The sequence below is a fragment of the Phoenix dactylifera genome, chromosome 2 (assembly GCF_009389715.1).
Source record: "Phoenix dactylifera cultivar Barhee BC4 chromosome 2, palm_55x_up_171113_PBpolish2nd_filt_p, whole genome shotgun sequence".
NCBI lineage: Eukaryota > Viridiplantae > Streptophyta > Magnoliopsida > Arecales > Arecaceae > Phoenix > Phoenix dactylifera.
Window position 1 is genome coordinate 687,425 of NC_052393.1, and position 2,635 is coordinate 690,059.

Consider the following 2,635-nt stretch of genomic DNA (forward strand, 5'->3'; position numbering starts at 1 on the left):
AATTCTCCAAATCAAAGTGAGCCATTTTTCAATTTGAAGTGTGAGTGAACTTATTGCGAATCTTTCTTTTCTACGCCTCATGCAATTGTGAAGTAGAAACTAGATTGGGTCAAAATGTATCCAAGTTATTCAATTTGAATAACTACCTGAATTTTGAGGAGACATGATAACGTCTATTAGGACTTCGTGCTTTGAGGTTACCATTGATGCGGTGAAATATAATAATAAAAATATAATAATTATGTTCATCTATGAATTTTTTATATTTTGGTAAATGTTATCTTGTCACATCCGATCATCCTCTAAATTTGAAGTCTCCCTCTTCAATTAGCCTTACATAAAACAGAATAACATATTATCATTTAGTCTAATCTTTATATTTTTTTCCGAAATATTTTATAATTAATATTTTATTAAAAAATTTTAAAAAAATTACATATATAAGATAAGCAGCATGCTGAGAACTTGAAACTAAATGCACCACTAAATGAAAAACGAGAAAGAATTTTTTTCATTAATACCCTCCTAAATATCAAATTTTGCATAAATACTTTTCTAAAATTGATATTTGCATGGATATCCTGGTAAAACACTTGTTTTGCTATTCTATCCCTTTGTATCTTTGTTTTTGTACATGTACCCACGCTATCAAACGCCGTTAAAAAATTAACGGTTTCAAATTAAAATGATTAAAATATTCTTAATGGATAGATGTGCAAAAAAATATTTATAAGCTGATCGTGATGGAGGACAAAAAAATAATTTTAAAATTTTATTTTTAATTAAAATAAATATGATTTTTTTTAATGGTGTTAAAAAAACAGTTATATTAGGAGTGTTTATGTAAAAATAGTATTTTATGGGGATACAGTAATAAATATAAATTTTAAGAAAATATATATACAAATTTATATTTTTAAAAAGATATCTATGGAAAAAAAATAATAACGAGAAAGTACGTACGGAAAAATGGCTTGGCCCATGAAAGGCACCAGTCATCTGAAGTCGCATGAATATATGACACGTGGCGCCCCATTTTGAAGCACCGTTGACTGACGGTCCCCCTCCATCTTACTTTCCCTTCGCTTCCGTCCTCGTCTATTGTCTCTCCCGTGATTCCGTGAAAGAAAGAGATAAGGCAATCTCCAGTTCTTCTCCTTCTCCCATTGCTGTGGAATCGGATATTCCGGTCATCCGCCATAGCATCAGAGAGGTACGCTACCTTCTCTCTCTCGGATCTCGAATTTTTCTCCTTGTTTTGATTCTAGTCTTTATCTGAAACGGACCCCCAGTTGTGTTGCTAATTTCGCCCCCCTTCTCCATCTGTATAGTGATTAGTGCCTCTCTGCTGTATATAGTAATATTTTTTATTACCACGTATTTTTTTTTTCATTTTTTTATGAAGAACAAGTGTCTTTCTCTCTCTATATATATGTATGTATGTATGTATCCAAATTGATGATGAAAATTAACCCGAACTATATGCTTAAAATCTTTGTGGGGTCCCAAAGATCTCTTAAATAAGCTAGCTGTTCATGAATGATTTTGAGCGCTTCTTCTTGAAATTAAAGAAGCTGTGACTCCCCAACTCGGCCCGATTACAATTTGTGATGATCTGCAAAAGGATTGTGGGCTGAAGATGGGATGGTCATTCTGAAGCTCCTGCAGGAAAGGATAATAGCAGCGTTTGGAAGGCGATGCGAATCGTGGTGGAGATGTCGCTGCCATGCCTTATCCTGCTCGCGATCCTGGCCCTTGCTTGCTACCTTGTTGGTTGGGCCAGGGGCCGGTCCGACTTCCCAGCACTACGGGCCGCCTGGCCTCCAGGAAAAGTAAGGGTCTTACATGGATATCACATATAAACAACTACTACTCTCACCATATGAGCTTGATTGTGGTTTTATTTGTAAGATATGATGTTGGTGGGTTTGATATGCTTTTTTTGCGTCTTTGTTAAGCATGGGTTTTAAACAATAATTTTATATTTGTTTTATTATTATTCAGTTGACTAGTTTGATAAACATGACCCTCAATCTTGGTTAGTTAACTTCTTAAATAGTGTTGCCAAGCCCCCATTCAGGGGAAATCCATGGGCTGAGCTAACAATGTTATATTTGATGCCTCTACATATTCTTGCATGTCCAACTAATCGTTTAATACACACTAGCAATTTTGATATGTCTCTGGCTCATGATAACTATGTATGGTTGCTAAAAAAACATTAAAAACTGAGCTAGAAAGTGTCTGTAACAGCTATAACATGGTAATCTCGAAGATAATATACTGCATGACTGTTGCAAGAGGGCTAACGATGCTTTGATATCCTGTTAGCTAATTGCTAGATTCCAAAAATTTAAGTTGATATGGAAGGGATCAATAATGTATATCAGGGTTTAACCCTTCTTCAACTTTATATATAGCTTGGACCATGCACATGAAGGTATGAGTGAGTCAAGAGTGACTTAAGGTAAGAACAAGTAAAGATTGACTCAACAAAGAACGAGTCAATAGAAGAAAAGACTCCTATTCCTATACCATGATACACTCGAGTTAGAGGAACAAGAGAAGCCAAGTGTGGAAATATACAATACTCATTAAGATATGGCTCAAGGTAAATATAAACCTAAAAGGAATA

General features: G+C 34.6%; 1 long non-coding RNA gene across 1 annotated transcript; it reads left to right on the forward strand.

Moving 5' to 3' along the window:
* Positions 1-1,066: 1,066 nt before the first annotated feature.
* Positions 1,067-2,056, forward strand: LOC120104758. The gene is made up of 2 exons (XR_005507131.1): positions 1,067-1,213; positions 1,669-2,056. It is a non-coding gene; the product is annotated as an uncharacterized LOC120104758 (long non-coding RNA).
* The last annotated feature ends 579 nt before the right edge of the window (positions 2,057-2,635 follow it).